This window comes from Pinus tabuliformis, chromosome 8 (assembly GCF_031772625.1).
Source record: "Pinus tabuliformis cultivar Carrire ecotype Pingquan chromosome 8, CPIR1, whole genome shotgun sequence".
Classification (NCBI taxonomy): domain Eukaryota; kingdom Viridiplantae; phylum Streptophyta; class Pinopsida; order Pinales; family Pinaceae; genus Pinus; species Pinus tabuliformis.
In genome coordinates, this window is record NC_142294.1 from 1,121,774,018 (window position 1) to 1,121,794,552 (window position 20,535).

Sequence of the window (20,535 nt, forward strand, 5' to 3'; positions counted from 1 at the left end):
TGTTCCCATGCTTTGATCTAGTATTCCTTCATGACTTCATCCTTCAACATTAAATGGTGATTTTGTTGGATGGCTTCCTCATCATGACATCTTCGTAGAGCAGAATCAGTTATTTTCACCTTTCATATCTCCAATGCCTTCATAGGTGTCAAGGGTCCTTTGATTTTTTTCTTCCTTTGTCAGAGTTGTTATCCCTTCTTTCGGGAGATGTCTTCAAAGTATCTTTTCAAATAGTGATTCTTTATGATCATGGTGTTCTTCACATGCTTGATCTCTTTCTTCGTTTGCTTCTTCTTGGATAGATAGGTCAACCATCTCCTACTCCTTGTGAGAGCACTTCCTCATTGCTTTCTTCTAGTGTTAGTCAGCATTTCTTCTTTACTAGACACTTGGTCAGCAATCTTATACTCCTTATGTGAGTATTTCCTTTTCTTGACCTTCATTGCATTGTAGTACATGCCTCCAAGCATGTCATTGGTGAAAGAGATTCTTTCCTACTTGATCATGTTATAGAACTATTCCCATGACTCAATAATATACAAATGATAACATGACTAAACTCTGATGCATACATACCTCATCTTGATTCTCCTTTGATCATCTTGGCTTCATTTGGTTGTCCTTGGTGTGGCCCTTCTTGCTTCATCTTAGCTCGCCTACATATCATTCTTTTCTTGAATCCCATGAATGGGATTCCCAATGAGACATCTACTTTTATTTATGAATATTATTTTGAAGATTCCATCATAGGATCTTGAAGACCCTTACCTTGCAAATGTTTCTTTCATTTTGATGATGGAGTTCTCCTAAGATTCTCGGTCATGATCAATTTTCTTTCATTATGGATGAGGTCCTATTCTATGTATGTTTTCTTCTACATGAATATCTTGAGCTATATCTACCATGATCCTATATTCTAGAATATATTTATAACTATGAATTTAGTTCTGATTTATAAATGCTCTTTCTACATGAGTATCTAGAACTCTATGTACTTCATGCTTCTATATTCTAGAAGCTATTTCTGGCCATGCAATTTTATTCTATTCCTACATGCTCCTATCCTACTCAAAACTTTGAAAGAATAATTTAAGTAAAGAGTTTGACTTAGTCATAGTAGAGATCCGGAGGATCTTCCTTCTTTTGCTTATTTTCTTCTTCTTTCACCTCTTGAGTCATGTGAGCTTATTCCCTCTTTCTTTTGTTGTTTTTTTCCTTCTTAAGTTTAGGACAATTCCTTTTGTAGTGTCCATATTCTTGGCATCCATAACATTGGATTTTGGACATATCTTTGTTGTTTATTCTTCGTGGACCAAATTTTCCTTTCCTCTTGGCCATGGTAGCAAATGCTTGCTCCTTTGATCCCACTTCTTCCTTGGCTTTGAGTATGGTTTCCTCTGTTTTGCATAGAGACCACATTTCACTTAGTGTGGTAGCTTCCTTCTTGGCATATATGCTAGATTTGAAGTTGCCCCAATCCTTGGGTAGAGAATTGAGTACTACAGTTGTCATTTATTTTTCGGACATGACTTCCCCTAGCTCTTGAAGTTGATCTCTCATCTCAGAGATCTTCATGAAGTATGGAGCTATTCCATCCCCAATCCTCGGGTAGAGCATTGAGTACTACAGTTGTCGATTCTTTTTAGGACATGACTTCCCCTAGCTCTTGAAGTTGATCTCTCATCTCAAAGATCTTCATGAAGTATGGAGCTATTTCTTCCTTTGTTATATTAATCTTGTACAATTCATTCCTTAGAGATGTCACTTCTCCGAGTGTGGTTACTGAGAATAACTCTACTAGATTATCATAAGTTTAGTTTGATGTCTCAAATTTGGAGACATAAGGAATGAGAGAGTCCTTGATAGATTTTATTAGAATACTTTGAGCTCTTGTCTCATCCTTATTATACTTGGCTAAGGCATGAGTTTGTTTCTTAGGATGGATATTCCCTTTGATATGTTATAGAAGTTCATTATCCTTGAGAAGTAGATTAGTGCTCTTCTTCCATGCAAGAAAGTTATTGGTACCTACCAATTTGTTGCTTTCCTTGCAAAAATACATTGATGTATATTCAGAAGGGGACATATACTTACTTGATAGATTTTGAAATGTAGTTGACTTCTTTTCTCCTTGAAGTATTGATGGCTTGCTTTCCTTGAATCTTGATGTTCCTCAAGATTTTTTCTCCAAGTGGGCTTGATTGATGATGAGACTTGCTTGATGATTTGTGGCTTGATGTAGGTCCCTCTTTGATCTGCTCTTATTTGTAGGTGCCTTTATATAAGGCTCTTCTTCTAGATTTGTAGTCTCACTTGATGAATGATAGATGATAGACCTTCTTGTCCTTGATGTGATAGAGACTTCTTGGCTTGATTCTTTAACTTTTGTATATTTCCTTCCTTGATGAGTTTTCTTGAGATGCCCTTTCCTTGATGTGTCACCTTAGCTCTGATACCATGTTGAAAAATATAGGGCAATTAGGTGTAGAGTGATTCTTCGGGACTAGATAACGATTTGTGAAGTATTTTTACAATTTGTCTTTGTTAGCTTAATCTTCTTCTTCTCTTATTAATGCATGTGTGTACTTCATCAAACTACAATCAAAACATAAAAAATGAACGCAAGATATTGGCTCTCTGCTAGGGCCAAAACCTCTCTTCTCTTGAGAGGAAAACCCTTCGGTAAGTTTTCTCTTATTGAAGCTTCTTTCTTGACCAATGCCACACCCTAGATCCCTGACTAGAATATCCTCCAAGCACAATTCAATTCCTTCCTTTTTATCTGCACTATGTCTCCCGGACACTTTGTCCACCTTCTTCTGGCACTTTGTCCTCCTTCCGGTACTTCGTTCTTCCTTCAACTATTAGTAGTCCTTCTAGAAGAGACACTTATCTTTTTTACTTAGTGAGATCCTTCACCTAAGGATACTCCTTCCTTCTCTTGACCAACAAAGTTCCTTCTTGATGTATAGTTGTATGACTATATGGTTTCCCTATTTTTCTCACGTGTGGCATGTACATTAGAGAATTAGGGTCATTTTCCTTCGCTAGAGAGATAGGATTCTTCACTCTACTTGGGAGGCCTTGTAGGCCTAGTTTCAAGCCAAACAACTCTAGTTCTTGGATTGTTTGTCCTTGTTGTCATACGCACAGACTTGACCTCCTTTTCTTCGCATGTGTGACTATTTCTAGCCCTAGAAATAATCCTCTACCTTCACTTTTCTTCCTCCTTATGCTGCTGCAATTTGGAGGCCATTTTAGACTTATTTCCATTCACTTTATCTCGGCTTCTTCCTTCGCTAATTTCAAAGATGCTTGATTGGAATTGAGAGGGAGTGGATAGCCTCTATATAGAGAGGATTTTCCCTCCGTTAAGCCAACTTGAGGCCAACTTGACTTCCTTTGCTTTGATGGGTACTTTTAATGGTGTCATTGCTTCTTTTGATGGTGTCTTTGCAAGGAGGAGACTTGACTTTGCTTGGAGGTGTCTTCTTTGACTCTTATACATAAATATACATAATGTAACATACCCTTAAGGTCTTCAACATAATTATTTTGACTCTTTGACTCACCTAAAGCACTTTAACATGTACTAGACCTACTTCAATGAGAAAGAAACTCATTGAAATATATTATAAAGTAATATTTCTTTTCTTGAATAAATACAAATATCAAAAGTACATTTATGAAGACCAAACCTAGTTACATTTCCTTCAACACGGAGTTGTAACACTCCCATCATCTGGAGTGATCTAAGAAGTATATAAAGGGTGTTGATCATGTTATTGATTGGTTTGTATTGCAAGTGCAGCAAGAAGAAGAGTTCTAGGTGGAGCCTCAATGCATACTGCACCGGATGTTAGGATCCTATAATTTATAGGATCTCAAGGTAATTGAGTATTATATCTCAGGAATCCTATTTTGTAAATACTTGTCAATCTTCCTATGATTTCCAAATAAAAAGAAAAAAATAGAATAAAAATGAAAGAGGGTATAAACAAGAAAAATAAAGAGAAAAAGAAGAATATTGAAAAAGAAGAAAAGATTGAACCCACCAAAAGAAAGAAAAATAAAAAAAGAATAATACTGAAAGTGTTGCAAGTCTAAATGCCACTACTCATAGATAGTTTTTGCTTCACTTCTGTAAAATAAAGTTTTGTGAAGCTTGTTCAAAATGACACATTCACTAGCTTTAGTTTAATCATATTGTTTATCATGATTAGAATTCTTTAAATTTCAGTAAATTAAATAGAAAATAAAGGTTTATCCAACTGTTTAATCTGGGTAAATCATTAGTTAGGTAGAAAATGACATTGACCCAACTGTTTAATCTGGGTCAATAGGAGAAATAAGGGATAGGTTAGATAGTTTTTCTTTCTGCATAAAAGAAGATAAAAGTGGGTTTGCTAGTCTAAGTGCACCCTAGAGATCAAAATAAAAATGCTAGTCTAGCTAAGGGTAGGTAGATTAGGTGGTTTTCTTAAATACTAGCATGCATGAATTTTATCCTAAGTTTGAGGATAGGGAAAAAAGGGGCAGAAGTGTAGGCTATGCATTATATATTTCAAAATATTTTATTACTAATCCCTTATCCTAAGTTCAAAGGATAAATATGTGTGCGAGGATAAAGTACTTCATATCCTATATTTCCCCCTTATCCTAAGTTTGAAAAGGAAATTAAAAAGCGCAAATGGACAAATTCTGTTTGTCGTTTATGGTTAAAGATCAATGCATTGAGTACCCTCGAGATCTGATCCCCCGCTCCATCCACGACCCTTGTTCTTTTTCGCCCCCCCCTTTGCATTCTCCCTTTACTGACAGGGGGGGTCTGGAAGGTGGTTTCTCCCGTTGGGCCCTACCCCCTACGTGGCATGTCACGGTGATTTCACACCCCCCCCCCAACCGATACTGCTTACTACCCATCACCCCCTTCGGAAATTGCCTATCCCTTATTTGTTCCTGTCACGCCCCTACCACTCTTCCTCCACCACTCTCTGCCTGCCACCTGTCTAGACTGTTGCGCCAATTAAATGCTTTCCCGCTTAATACCCATTTCTCATTTAATTTTTCCTGTGTAACCGTTCAGTAATGGTCCCGCGCCATTTCCAATGGGACTCTGTCACAAATGTTTAAATAAATCCAGAGCCCATCATTCTCAATTTTCACTTCTCATTGTCTTCTGATATTCATAATTTCCTACATTGATCTCTATTAGAGCTTCTTTGCCACTAAGACTCTGAAGTTCATTGACCTGCCTGTTCCTTTTCGCCTGACAGACTGTTATCGTTTCTGAGCCCGGTAAGCCTCCTTTGTGTATTCATTTTGTTCAAAAAACTTTTACAATCATGCCTCCTAAAACTAAGACCCAGGACTAGGCCATTAATCCATTAATTCCACCTTCTATAGACCTAGATCATATCCCATTAGCAGACAGGGATTACAGAATCAACGAAACTCTGTGTGACTGTGATTTCCTAGAGTTGTATTGTTGGTTAGAGGATAAACACATCGATAAGACTGATGAGATAGGACTCTGCGAGTCAAATCTCCCCCACTATATCTTTCCTTTGACATTCCAAGCCCCAGAATTTACCAGAAGATGCCAATCTTGTTGTGTCCCTGCCCAAAGAGCCATAATTTCCCCTACATATGACATTGTTTTCACCATTACAACAAAATCTATTGACCAAATGATGTTGGCCCCTTCTATGGGTAATGTTGCCCCTTTATCCTTATAAGCCCTCTCCCAACTTTATCAAAAGCTAGATTTTGCCACCAGAGCTAGAATTTTTGAGATTTTCTTGCTAGAGAATGCCCAATTGCCCAAGAAGAATCCTCTTATCCTTCTTCCATTTTCCTTGATCAGGCCAAGCGGATTATTTCCATCCTTTCTTACATTCTAGGCTATCATTCTGATCAATGGGTAGATGAGCCCATTTTAGGATTCCTTTTCACATTTTCCACAGATAGCAAGCCCTCTATAATTTTCAATTTCAGTCAATTCTTCACTGATAGTATCCATGAGCAGTTCATCAAGTTTCCTATAGAGCAGGTGTTCATTTACACCTATGTTTTAATTTACATGTTCATCTACTATCAAGTAGAAAAGTTCATTTTTGCATTGCAGAAATTGGATGATGCAGGGGACCAATAACCAATGATCTTTTGGACCTCATTAGTCATGAAAGAACAGCAGGAATTCACCTACAAGCAATTTATAGAATAATTTGTTCATCTAGCTATGAACATTCTCCATAGTACAACGCAGCCCAGGATTGGTGAGGAGATCAAAAGAATATTGCATCTATCAGACCAAGAAAAGACCAGAGATTGGTACCTCTATCAAAACTACATAGAGATTAGAGTCTATGGATGTGAATATCCCCTTATAAACTCCCCAAGTACCTCCCAATGAGGATCTTTGCACTGGAGTATATCAGGCAGATGTTGAACTCATATTATATCCACTTTGCAGTGGCCAAGAAGAAGGAACATTTAGAATTAAAATACAGGTGGGCCCATTTGTGTGCAACACAAGAACAAAAGGTGAGGAGGCAAATAAGATACTGAAGGAAATGAAGTTTAGCTTGAGCTTCACATGGTCTTATGACCCCTGTGGCATCATTTCAAAACTCAGAGTGGACAATAAGAACACTCCCTACATCCATACTTCTAGGCCAGACATAGAACAATATGCCAATCAGTTGGAATGGGCAGAAAATACCCTGCAGGAAGCTGAAGAGAAACTTGTTTCCACTTCCAGTTTGTAGACTCATGTCCCTTAAGAAAAATCCAGCAAAAGGCAGAGGGAGGAAGGGTCATCATCTACAACCGAGAGTGAAGCTAAAGAATTTAGAATCAGTTACAGAAAGAGACCCAAGGTAACTCACAAACCAAAAGTAGACAAAGAGATTGAAGAACAGGCAGTTATCATCATCATAGATTCACCACCGGCAACCACCAAGTTCACTACATCTCCTTCTGAACCTTCATCTTCACAGGGTCATAAGGAGACCGAGTTAGAATCACACAATATCAAAACAAAAAAAGAAAAGACAATGTTTGATAGGTACAGATAAATAAAGCTCAGGAATGAAATCTTAAAGAACAACACTTACAACCAATGCTGCAAGCAAAATTCTAGCTCACAAAGCAGACTTATGTCAGTCTTTGATACTAAGCATGGTAGAATGTAGATGGCCTTTCTTGAGGCCCTGACTTCACAGCCTACATCAACAGCTAACTACAAGAGCACCACCTTTGAGTTTAGTACAAAGGACATACATCCCATTGATCAAATGGAGATGCACAAACAAACTGGTGAGATGATATCCTCCACTCTGACTAATACTGCCATGTCCTTATCCAAATTGCAAGTTTCTTTTGCAAATGTACAGTCATAGTTGAAGATGGAGAAGGTCTCCTCCTTAGCCAAAGATAACAGGATCAAGTCTTTGGAAGACTTGGTGATCAAGATAGGGTATGACCCTAAAGATGTCAATGTTGCTGAGGAGATTATCAGGAAGAAGAACTTGGACATTACAGCATTGAGGAAACAACTAAAGCTGCCAGCTATAGAAGATCCAATGACCAAGGACATTGAAGAAGGTGAAGCTCAAAAAGCAGACATGATGAAACTGATTATTGACCAAAACATACAGATCAGGCAGATGGAAGTAGAGTTGGAAAAGTTGATAAAGGAGAAGGAAGACAACTTGAATATGGCTATTTTTCCCTTGGATGTTGTACCTCTTTCTCAACTACCATCAACAGGAGAAACTACTACACCTACCACTTCAACTCAGACACCCAGTGCTGAATAGGTAACATAGACACTGCAAAACATGTCATTGCAGTCAAAGGAAATTGAGACCTTGCAGGGCCAACTCAAAGCTTTGGAAGTCCAGAAGGCCAAAGTTGAAGCTGCTCGGATTGTTGAATTAGACAAATCTCAGAGACTTTTGGAAAGTTGCACCAGGTAGAGAGAGACACTTCAATTGGCCAAACCTTGGCCCAAGCCAAGGAAACAATTTGGATGAACATACTTGACTCAATGAATGAGATTTGAACTTCCATCCAAATTATATTTGAACAGAAAGAGTTAATAGAGAAGGCCACTGAGACCATTGTGCAAGGAAGGAAAAACTCTAAGAAATGCCAACAAAAGCTACCAATATTATCAGGTTCTTAAATTTAAAGTCCAGATATGAGCTGGAGGAAATGGGAGTCACTGACAGAACTGCCACCATTCTGGAAGTCAAGAAAGTCTTGACAAGGAGAAATCTTATTGACCAGTTGGAGGAAAGGTGTGAAACCTTGGAGCCATAGGTGAACAGATTTACAAACAAGATTTTAATGCAGAAGGGACTTCCTCGTATCTATGTCATCAATGACAAGTTGATCACTCAGGAAGACTATATCCTAAAGATTAAAGAGGTAGCCAAAAGCAGCATTAAATTCAGTGGAATCAAAGGGAGTATGAAAACAAAGGCATTTCTGGAGACCATGTCAAATGACTTTCATGTGTAGAATGAGGTAAAACATATTTTTACTGTGAAACCAACTTTTGCTAAATATACAGAGGTAGATGAAATCTACCGCAGGGTGACAAAGCTAACAGTGCCAGATGAAAAGAGATGGGAAGAGTTACTTGATTTACTGGATTAAGGAATAACTCAGGAGCAGTAAAAGATTTTGCCAGCATAGCAGCTAGCACAAGATTCAGTTCAGCATTGCATTCTGTTTTGGATGACTCAGCAACTTAAACCACCCAAACAGGGCCACTGCTTTCCTCAACAGCCTACGTGGCCTATTATTTTGCCAAGATTAGATGATATTAGTTTGTAATTAGGATAATAATACATTGTTGGTTTGACATCGATTTTGTAAAGCATTATTGTAATTTTTATTATAAATACTTCATTGTTTGAAGTATTAAGGGTTGATTTTTGAATGTAATTTCCTTTTGCATATCGTAATTTTCAAAGCACTGGAGCATCAGTAATATAAGGACCTTTCACAGGATTCATGTGGTGTAACAAATGGTGATGTGTCTCTTCTATCTATTTGTTTAAACATTGTTTTTCCTTTCTCTATTATTCTAAATTTCTGAATTAATCAACAGAAACTGTGATAGATAGGATTCGTTATTCATAGCACCCTATTTTGGTTGTTGTTAATTTTGTTGTTGGTCGCTACTGAACCTTACACTTATGCTATTCCACAATTTATTTAATTTCTGAAAAGATCCAGTTAGTGCAACCTAGCTTTCCCTGTGAGAACTCCTCTAAAAAATTGATGCAAAACTCCAGTTTAGTTTATAGACTTCATAGCTCAATGGAATTATAACACTCAAATAAACCAAACCTATCAAACAAAACAAACAAGCACAATCATAGCTAGCGTAAAAATTTACATTAAAACAAAGCTAAATCATACAAAGAGATCCCTCTCTGAAGCTGGCAGGGCTAGATCCCATCTTCCAAAGTGGTTTTGATGTTGTCCTATGTGTTTACTCCCTCAACCTCAAAAATACAGAATGAAAACACCATAAACATATCATGCTCAGGAATAGAGCCATAGAGAAAGTTAAAGTGCAGTGGAAGCACTTTGGGCCTGAAGAAGCTACATGGGAGATGGCGGATCATATGTGGGCCTTGTATCCTTCATTGTTTGCTGGTTTAGGTAAAGCAGTTTTGGTTTGATGTTGGTATATGTTTGGCATATGTTTTGTTGATGTTATGGTATATGTATGTATATGTATATGGATGTAAATACCACTGTGAGATGTTTTATAAAGCTCCAATAAGCGTAATGGGTGTCATATTATTATGGTTGTTATATTGTCATGTTGTCATGATGTTTTACTTTTGAGCAAGTATTTCATTGTAAATACTGCAACGAGATAAGTTATAAAGCTCCATGGGCAGTATGTTTGCTTTTCAACGATTTTGCTGAATCTTGGTTTGGTTTAACACTGAGGATGGTGTTCCCGAAGGGGGAGGGTTCTATAATAGCCCTAGTGAAAATTCCATGTAATAAAAGTTAATAAAGGCAAAATAAGATCACGGTTAAGGGACACTTATTCCAAGCTGAATGTTGGGCAAAGATATCCTAGTGGGCATCACTAGATGTGTGTTTTGGCTAAGGAAAATTGGCAAAGGCATTAAAAGGAAAAGGCATTTTGGGCACATTTATTTATGAAAATAAAGGAAATTAGGAGAAAAGTAAGGTGAAAGGTCACAGGTTTCATGTGAGGAGGAAATTGAAGGAAAATAATGAAAAATGAAGAAATTAGAGGCCTCATTCATAAAAAAGGCTGATGATGATCAGTGGGAAAGATTTTACTAACCTTTTGTCAATTCAAGTTTGGAGCTTTCTCATTATTCTCTCTCTCTCACTCTTGTTCACTTAGAGTTTTCTTGGAGCACTCTAGCTTTGGATCAAGGAAGGAAAAGCAAGCAAAAGGGAAAGGAAGGAAAGCAAGGATAAAGGAAGAAGAGCAGGATCAAGCATCTTCAGTAGGAATACTTGCAGGTAACCTTTTGCATGTGTGATTTCCTAGTCGGTTTGGACATGCATGGATTTGCATGTTGATGTATGGTTCTCTTGTTGTCGGTGGAATGGTTTTGCTGGGTTATGACAGTGGTTTTCAGCCTAGCCTTGCCTTTTTCTGGATGCCATGGTGTTGGGATGTTTATTTCAGTTTTTAGCTTTGGTTTTCCGGATGGATTTCAGAATCTGGGGTGGAGGTGGTCTCAAGTTTCATTCCCAAAGGCCTAGGAATCCCTTGATCGATTTTGGCAGGATACACGTAAAGCCTGAGGGATAAGCCTTGGTTTAGGGCCTAGAGATCTAGGTTTGGATTGCGGTAAAGCCTGAGAGACTAATCTCGGTTTAGGTCCTAGTGATCTTGGATTGGATTGCTCTAAAGACTGAGAGACAAGGAGACGGAAAATTCCTCAAGGATAGTGATGGATTTCGGATGGCATTCCAAGTTTGGTTCAGTTGTGATTGGAGCACTGGTTTTGGTGTGATCATGGTTTAATGACGATGGAGGTGGTTTAACCTATGGATTCCATTGGTTGTTCTTGGGCTGGTTATTCTATGAGATCACGCATTCATGCTTGGGATATGGCATGGGGGTGATTGGCTGAAAGAGAGATTTGGTTCAGCCATGTCTACGGTCGGGTGGTACGTGGAAGTCCCGTACCTGGTCGGATTTTCCTATGATTAGTAGAAGCTAAGTTCTCTTACTTTTTCACTGGTTTATATGTGGATTTAATGGTTGTCTTATCTCTGATATGTATATGGTTTAATGTTGGTTATAAGCATGGTTAAATGACTAGTTCATGTCATGGTTATTTCATGTATTTACTTGTAATTGTTAAATGGATGGATGCAAAACCTAATTGATGATATAATAGTTTAATGGAGAAAGAGGTGATACTTCTTGTCATGTTTCATAAGTTATTTCATTCATTTATGTTATGTCTTGCATCCTAGACTTGTAGGTTGCATTGATGTCAAGTGTTTGAAAAAATGTCAGTCCTGGTTGGGGATGCTCAGGCCTAGTCCTGAGGTTGTTTTTTAATTTATTAGCATTGTTATCATGTATTTGATGGATTCTAAAGGTTGTAGCAAGTTCTGGGCAAAGGTCTGGATTCTAGGCTAGAAAAGTGGCTCAAATCTTGGGGTTGCTGGCACAGGTCTACTAAGAAAAGTCCACAATCACTGGCACATAGGCCTATGACAGCGACCAGGGGTTAAAAGGCTTAAATTATCAATGGGACTCAGGGACAGGATGTGAGTGGCTGACATGTTTCATGAGGGTGTTTTTATTGATGTGGATGGGTTTGTTTGATACGTTCCATCAGTTCCATTTCCTTAAGGTCGCCAAGGAAGTTGAATCCCTTATAGTAGCCTCTCTCGTCGCATGGTTACCCCAAATGGAAGGTTTCTTGGGTGGACCTAAGAGGAGGGGGCATTACAAAAACGTTTTGTAAAAGCCCAAAAATCGCACTAATACTTTATCCTTTTAGCGAAGTATCAATGAAATCTAAAATCTATTTTGAGATAAAGACTTGTTTTATGTTAATTGAAAGTAATTTCCCCCCTCTAATCATTATAGCATGTTTACATCTTTTATTTCATTAGGAATGATATTAACTTATTAACTTTTCATTAGATTTATATTGATACTTTTATCATGATTAAGAAATTATATTTGTTCTAGGGAAAAACATTTAACTATATTATGACAATATTAAGGGACAAGTAGAACTTTTACTAGGACAATATTTCTAGTTTCATCAAAGATATATGTGTGTGTGTGTGTGTGTGTGGGTTTTGATTTAAAAAATTAAAATGGTTTTCACTTTCACTTTCATGGTGCTATCGAGGTTTCTTTACACTTTCATGAAAAATGAAATTATCAAACTTTCTCCTATAACTTAAGACCATTGGGGTTATCTCCCAACTTTATTCGGACTAAAAAGTAGGTTTCAACTCCAATGTAACTGAAATATTTTAACGATAAGGTCTAAAGCTATTTTTCAAAGTTTTAGTTTAGAAATTTTTTAGGCTTTTGTGAATTAAAACCTCAAACAAGACAAAAAAAACTAGTTTTAGAACTCATTTTCATCAAACTTTGAAAATGTATGAATTTTATAGGAGAAAGGCCAAAAATCAAAGAAGAGAAAGAAAATTGGTACCCAAATTTGAAAAACATTTAGGGTGTGTTGAGGTCTCAATAGACCCTTGGGTTAGAATCATTAGGTTATGTACACATGATTAATGTGGGGCTATTTTGATAGGTGTCAAGCTTTCGATGTTAAGTCCAATGACACTATAATGTAAATATTTGATATATATCTTGGTATGGAGTCTAAGGCCACAAACTAACAAGAGAATGACCATACATATGGATTTATGTTTATGTTGCATATCATGTTTATCTTTTGTACATTTCTTAGTGAGATAGAACATTAAATTGTGTTACCTTTTCTTGAGTCATTACCATTTCATGTTTTGTCAAGTTTATTCTAAAGTCTCCACGCATCTACCCAACATCACCACGTGTTTAAGTGTTACCAAGGTACACTTTTCATTATGTCATATTTTAGGATTTTTTTTTTAATTCAAGGAAAGAAACGGGTTTGCCTCACCACCTGAGGGCTAGAGTGAGGTTACTAGTACTAGGTTAATCCACATGCATACTCACTTAAGAGTTCACAAGGCTTTAAGTCAATACAACAACATTCATAGGCATGAAGCCATTATAACAATATTTATCAAGGAATTATAGCTCATCATTCACTAGTGGGGATTTGAACCTGGGTGGGGAAGATGAAAACTATTCCGCCCAACCATATGAGATAACCCCAATTGAAGATTATGTTAGAAAAGTTATGTAAAAGAGTAAATATGAAATATATTGTAATACCATCAAATAGACAAAAAAAGAGAAAATGGCACTATAAGCTAATAAGAGGGGAACACAAGGGGTTTTAGCGAGATAGAACATTCAATTGTGTTACCTTTTCTTGAGTCATTATCATTCCATGTTTTTTCAAGTTTATTATAAAGGCTCCACACATCTACCCCACATTTTCTTACCAAATATATTTTTCACTTTCTATGGTCTCATCCAAGTCAAATTTATGTGTACCATCATTTTGTTCATGTAGGCTTCTTCTTCCTTCTTCTTACATTTTTCTACAAACCTTAAAGAAATTTGTATGGGTTTATTGTTGCCCTCTATTTGGAACCCTTGCTAATAATTCACACAAGCTCAATGAGAGTAGTATGAGTATGTGGGAATTTTGATTATAGGAAGAGAAAGACCATAAATCCATTATTGCAATATTGTGTGAGACTAAGAAAAGAAAGAGGCTTGTAATTATCATGTTTGTGCTAAGAATTTTTTTAAGCAAAACATGAAAAATATTATATTATTTAAATGTTGTAGCTAATGCTAATGGAATTATACAAAGGTTTGCTCCAATTTACTACATAACACATAACACAATTTATTGCATATGACAAAAAGGGCATTCCATATTTCCCTACATGAAGTTATCTTGACAAAAAATCCTAATAATTTTCAGACTCTAAAAAACATTGCTACTCACAAAAAATAACATGTAAGTTGTTAACTACTTCTTAACTAACATCCAAAAGAGGAGAGTGCTGCTACTCAATGTATGTTGGCTCTTTTAGCTAAAGCACCATATATTATTCCTTCAATTCAACTTGAGTAGATTTAATTATGTCTTGTTCTTTGATGCAGATGAGGGAGAATCCTTTACAAAGATTGAGGTTCAAACTTGGTAGCATGCTACTTATGACCCTCAATATTGTAGCAAGAATATTGCAACTCCTAAATGTATCAACTTTAATTGTCAACCCAAGCTTCAAACAAACTTAAGAGGGCTCGACTCGATCTCTTGGCTTCTAAATTTTACCTAAAGGGTTCTACGGACATTGTAACACATCAAAGAAGTTTAACCATGAGTTGGACGCAAGTTTATATGAGTTTCAGATGAAAAATGCATATTACTACAGGAGTTCTTGTTTTGATACCGAGATAGTGCAATGAGCAAGAAAATGAGCTAAGGATGTGGTTTGAAGGAAAAATGAGCTAAGTGGGGATAAGAAGTGATCAAGCATGCATGTACATGTTCTCATGTCAATAATAGAAGGATTTATTCAAGAAATGGGTGATTGTAGAGTCTCATGTAGCTTTACAAAATAGGGATTGTACAGTTACAAGACATAGTAATGATAAACAATAATTAAATATCAACAACCAAGGTGAAATCGATTCATGAAAAGAGATGTTAAATAATCAAGATAACCATTTCTAAAGCTACCATATAGTGATCAACTATTGTGTAAGAAGAAAATATTCAAAAACAAACAACCCTGCATAAAAACAATACTCAGAAATAAAATTTGCAGAAATGAAAAATTACATAAAAGATAATAATATATAAGGGGTCTTGATCACCTGGAGTGGGCCCTAACACAAGGAAGCTTAGATACCTGAAGGAACAACAGTCTAAGAACCAAAGATGTCTTTCATTGATCATAAAATTGATTGCATATGAAAAATTGCATCACTAAAAAATTCCTAAGCTCTTAAGCTCCTACGACTTCGTCTAACTCGACTAATGCTAGCATTTGACTAATGGGCTACTTGAGCCATTTATTTATACAAGATGAGTGATGGGTAGTCTCCTTGAAAGGAGGATTTATTTCCCTCCAAAACCCTTAAAAAGTAGGATCATGCTCCCTAAGTGACCTTGCAACTATAGGGAGGAGTAATTAGTGCTTCAATCCAGTCAAGTTTGATCTTCCTACAATAGGGGACCGGCCCCATAAATCTCTCTAATTGTATATACTCATGATATGTGCCAAAACTTCTCAATATCATGCATCATAAGCACATTAGGCACATAAAGCATGATAAATATTTATAACCTTCCTAAGAACTTGTTTAAGCTAAGAAAAATTTATTACGTGCAAAAGGAAATGTCTAATACAACGTTTATGTGCCTAGGAAAGGTTAGATGGGCCTTATTTTTTACCCAATTGGGAGGCCCATCATACCCCACTATTGAAATAGTTGCTTATCCTCTAAGTAATGAATCCATTAACTCCATTAGCAATTCTCTTGAGAACCAAAAGGACAGCACTCTCTATCTTAGTAACAAAGGCTCCAATAGTATCCCTAAAAAAGTTATTAATCTTTCCTCTGACCAATTAGCTAAAGAAGAATATTCAATTCTAAATAAGGGCCTCAATTTTTCCATTGCTCCCAAAAGGATTCCTCTTGAAAACATAAATTTTAGTATTGAAGAAGGCATTAATGATTTAAGCCCTGAGAAAAAAGAAGTCATTAGATTGGATTGTGCCTTTATTCTAAAAAAATCCAAGCCTCCTAAGAGAAATCTTGACAAAGAAGAACGTTTAACTATCAAGAGCATTAAGAACAATGAAAGTGTTATTATCCTTAAGGCTGATAAAGGTGGTGCCACTATTGTTATGGATAAGAGCGACTATATCAAAAGGATGGATGAACACCTTGATGGTAGTGGCAGCTACAAAAAGTTAGAAAATAATCCAATTTCCACGATTATTAAAGAGGTTAAAAATATCATCAAGAAATCTAACTTGGACAAATGGACTAAAAAGAGACTTACCCCTAATTGTGAACTTACTCCAAGAATCTACAATTTCCCAAAAATCCACAAAGATGGGGTTTCCTTAAGACCTATTTTCAACACTATTGGCTCCACCACTTATGAGCTTGGAAAATATGTCTATAAAATCCTTAAACCCCTTGCAGTTAATTCAAATTATTTTATCAATGATTTTAGTGAATTTTTGAAGATGATTGAGAAAGAAAAAGTTGAAAATAAATATTGTCTCATTAGCTTTGATGTGGTCTCTCTCTACATCATGATTCCTCTTACTGAAGCCATCAATGTTATCAAAGAAGTGACTAATCCTCAAACTTCCAATCTTGTTGAGGTTTTCTTACACTCTACTTTTTTCAACTTCCAAGGTAAGTATTATGAACAAACCACCAGAGTAGAAATGGGTTCCCCCTATCTCCCATTGTAGCAAACCTCTTCATGGAGAAATTCAAAAATAAAGCCCTTGAATCTTACCCATTAAAGCCTGGTTGGTGGAAAAGATACATTGATGACACCAATGTCAAGTGGTCTCATGGCAATACTGAACTTGATAAATTTCTCAACCACCTTAATACTATATCAAAAAACATTAAATTTACCATGGAGATTGAAGAAAACAATAACATACCTTTCCTTGATGTGTTGGTCACCAAGAAATCTGATGGAACCTTAGGACACCAAGTCTATAGAAAAAAGACTCACATTGACAGTTACCTCCATGCAAATTCCCACCATCACCACTCACAAATTATTGGTGTTCTTAACACTCTAGTCATAAGAGCCCTTAGAATTTCTGACATTGAACACATTGACCAAGAAAAGAACCATCTGATCAAGGCCTTCAAAAATATTGGCTACAAAGAAAAAGATATCAAAAAAGCTTTCAAAAAATAAGAGAAAATAAGGCTTCAACCACATGAACCACAACTATTATGCAAAATAATTTATCTTCCATACATCAAAGGTGTGACTGATAGAATCACCAAAATTCTAAGAAAGAAGAACTTCTCCATTGCTTTCAAACCAATGAAAATTATCCATCAGGAAATGAGGTCCATCAAGGATCATATTGACCCACATCAACACTAAGGAATCTACAGAATAACTTGTTCATGTGGTAAATGCTACATTGGGGAGACTGGAAGATCCTTTAGAATCGAGATAAAAGAACATGATATCGATATTATACATGAATGTGTTCGCTATTCCGTCCACACAGAGCACTCCAGCAATACAAAACACCATATAAACCTTGAAAATACCGAAATTATTGCCAGGGAAAACCACTATTTAAAAAGACGCTTTAAAGAAGCCTTGGAGATCATCAAAAACTCTAACAATCTAAACAGAGACAATGGCCTTGAAATTAGAAATTGTTGGATTCCCTTCCTTAAGGATTCTTAAGAATTATAAAATCTTAAATCTCACCTCATTTCCTACCTTCCTTTCCTTTTCCTTGTAATATCCTTCCCCCCTTCCTTTCTCTTCTTCTTTCCCTCCCTCTTCTGCATAACTCTAAACTAGCACTTCATTATAATTATTAATAAAAGTATAATAATAAGGTTAATTAAATATAAATAATTTAATTAATAATAAAATTGTAATATCAAGATTAATTAATTATAAATTATATATAGTATTAACCAAGAATTTTAACATTACAACCCCTTTAATTAAACTACTTTAATTTAACTTCTAATGATAAGATTAATTAAAAACTAATATATATTATTATTTCCTTGAATAATAATTATTATATTTTTTTATTGCCTTAAATTATAACATCGTTATAATATTATAATACTATTATATTTTTATGATATTATAATATTATAATATTTCATCTTTTAATCTCTTCTTAATTAATAATAGTGAGATAAATTGTCCACTTGGGGTAGCTCAATTGGCAATGGTCGTGAAATGAAGTCTCACCAAACCGGAAGTCTTGGGTTCAAATCATGTGATATCCCCCTCAATCGGGGTGAGAAGTTGGACATAATGAAGATGTAGTCCTACCAAGCTTACAAAAAAAAGTAATGTCAAAAAAATTAATAATGACTATATTATACATTTTTATATACCAATATATCTTTATTGTGTTAATATATCTAGTCAGTACAATATATAATAATCTCTTAACAAATTATTAACAGTTTTAATAGGTTATTAAATTATCTAATATTTTATTTTCCTTTATAATTAGGTTTTTTATTTTTATTAATAGTCGACATTTCTTAATTTCTTTCATTTTTGGTTCTCATCTCTTATATTAATATTGTTGTTCTCTCGGCACTATTTCCTCAAGAATTTGTGTCTTGATGGTGGATCCTCTTATGGACCTAAAACGTAGAGATTCCTACAAAATGATTGTGGTAAATCTGAGCTTCCTAACCGCAACCTATTCTTCCTCCTTCCTTTGCTTTTCGTCATTCATTTCCCTGATGACCTATTTAACATTGCATGTTGTGTTGGAGGTGGTTATCTCTACTGGATAAAACCTTGCATTTGTCTGAATGTCTTACCACTCTCTTACTTCTTCCTCTTGACTTTGATGTTCCTAAAGTCCTAACAGAAAAGGAGGATTGAATTTGAGTACAATCCATTGGCTCTCAAGTTTCTCAATGATCGTTTTATATAAAGGGGATTTTTTCAGTGCAGCTTACAACCTATCAGTGAAATGGTATTCCCTTATCTTCATGTTATAAGGTAGTGTTTTCCATGTCCTCTAGCAAGCTTATGAACTTTCTTCTCCCAATAGTCTAAAGTTATCCTCAAAGTGGAGGATGGCCTCTACCTCCAAATGTAAACTTTCATCACTTCAAGATCATCTGCTAGGATTGCATGGGTAAAAGTGAGGATGGATGGATTAGGATGCTCTAGTCTCATCCAAAGTGGTTCCTTTAGCTCTATATCCAAGGATCCTTTTACTTCTTCTACCCTGGACTCTCCATGCCCCAACCAAGATACTAGGGTCATCAACGATGTATCTCCCAAATATGGATTTGGGTCCCATATGGTCACATTATGAAGCATAAGGTTATGAATGTAAAACTCAACAACCTTGGCCTTGTCTTCTATTGGAAATACTAAGGGGGGGTGAATCAGTTTTTCTTTCCAAATTGTTAATTTTAACCATCATATCATTAATTATCATTAGCATCAGATAGATATAATAGTAAACAACACCATTCAACAATGCACAATTATCAAGATAGTAGACACAGAGATTTTTAGATGGAAACCCCCTCTAGGTCAAAAACCATCGAACGCTTCTTAATATTTGTCTTCTTTAAAAATAATTACACCAAGTTTTCAACTCCAACTGAAGGAGGCTCCAACCCCTTGATTTACAGGCTCCAACTTATAAGATGTTTCAACATCCCATTCACCAACTGCAACTGGGAGGACGCTCCAACGCTCTAGATTTCAGGCTCCAATCTAACAAATGCTCCAACATCTCATGTACCAGCTGCAACTGGATGGATGTTCCAATGCCCTACACAGGCTACAACCTGCCCTAGCACCACCCTGTCGCCTTGAAGTGTTCTCAGGCTCCAACTTGAAGGTGACTCCAATAACTTGCCTTGCACCACCTTGCCACCTTGATCAACTGGCAATCCACGTTTTACAATTTCAGATTCGATTCCCCTGTGATCAAAATCAATATAAAGAAACTATAATGAAGGTTATGTTGCTCTGCTCGGTATGTATATCACTGACAGATCCTAGAATCCTCACTACTTAAACTGACTACTACACAAACATACCTTAAATAGTATTTATTGTCATACCCAAACTTGTCTATGTTCAATCATAATGCCAAAATGAACCATTGCACGATCTTCTCTGCTTCGAGATTACAAACTATAATATTGTACTTCCACAAGCATAACCCTAAATGCCACCAATCAGATAGATGCCTGACTGCATATAGTATCATAGATTGGAAGTGTAATATGTTGCAACAGACCCTAAGATCTGCTCCAAGTTACAAATTGTGCCAAGTACCCTTTGCTCAACCTCATATGATATCAAGAATCTTGATATCTCACTAATGCTACCAAAACCTAGTCAATCCAAATGTGTAATGCAATATCAAGTATAAAAATCCGTCATTGTGATATCAAATTAATCATAGTTGTCAAGCCATGTCTGATCAAGGATCACTGTCTCAAACATGTGTCATTGTCAAGTACCAAATACCTAGACCATTGACACATGTATTCACTTTTGTACATATACATTAGTGTTGTCACAAATATTACTTTCACATCAAGCTACTATTGTGTAAGCTCATATCCTTGCACATATACAATATGCCAATAAGATGATG